This window comes from Elephantulus edwardii, unplaced genomic scaffold, assembly GCF_000299155.1.
Source record: "Elephantulus edwardii isolate Elephantulus edwardi_28Jun2011 unplaced genomic scaffold, EleEdw1.0 scaffold00025, whole genome shotgun sequence".
Classification (NCBI taxonomy): Eukaryota; Metazoa; Chordata; class Mammalia; order Macroscelidea; family Macroscelididae; genus Elephantulus; species Elephantulus edwardii.
Window position 1 is genome coordinate 7065825 of NW_006399775.1, and position 1002 is coordinate 7066826.

A 1002-nucleotide genomic window follows, 5' to 3' on the forward strand; every position below is an offset into this window, starting at 1 on the left:
GGGGAAACTAATAAAAAAGGGGATAAATAACATACACTGCATTGAAACAGTTGTTATTTGTATGACAACAGTCCAGAATAAGAACTGCATAGTAAAGTGGACTGGGGATAGGGTGGGGGAGTGCGGGTGTGTGTACAACAATGAAAGAATTTTTTTTCAAAGAGAAAGCAAACTGGGAGGGGAAGGGAGGAAAATGTGCAACAAAAATATGAATGAAAATCCAAATTTTCTAGAGGCCTGGCACGCCAAGGCGGAGCTTGAAACTGTTGGGCACACTCAGAAGGCTCGGAGTAGGAATTTTCGGAAGGGAAGAGTGCCAGCAGATGGGGACTTCTGCATCTCCCACCCCATAAGTAAACACGACCCAGAGGCCTGGCAGATAGAGGCAGATCCAGAAATTGTTGGGCACATGTAGAAGGCGCAGAACAGGAATTTTTAGAAATTTGGCCCTCAGCCCAGGAAAACAATCTATACACCAGATCTACAGGATACATTGCTCTCACTTGGGAAACATTACCACTAAACTCAAGACACACTGGCCACAACATAAGAAATTGTCAGCAGCTGAAGTTTTGGAATCACAGAAACCCATAAAGCTTGAAATATAATCTATCAGTTCAAGGGCTGGACATAGGCAGATAGGTGTCGAAGGGAATGGGTGAGAGTGGATGGGGCTGCTGGTGATGGTGGAGCAGGGAAATAAGTGGGTCAAGACACTTGTACCAAGGGCAGGAATACACAGAATTTAATAGTTAATTCCAAAATTGGGAAATACCTTTCATCTGCTTTTTTTCTGTAAAATGATTGTTAGATACTTCTCTAAATCTGAACACTCAGATTAAGACAGACTAGAAGGAAGGATTGGACATCCACTTCTGAAATAGCACATCTCTGAAAACCCTATGTACAACAGAACGCATGTAGAATAACAGACAGGGCAAGTGAGGTGGAGCTTTCAAGTATGGAAATACAAAGGAAGAGGAACAGTTGTAAGCAGAGGCT

General features: G+C 42.9%; 1 pseudogene; it reads left to right on the forward strand.

Moving 5' to 3' along the window:
- Positions 1 to 208: 208 nt before the first annotated feature.
- LOC102851065 overlaps positions 209 to 1002 on the forward strand; it is a 95725-nt pseudogene continuing 94931 nt past the window's right edge.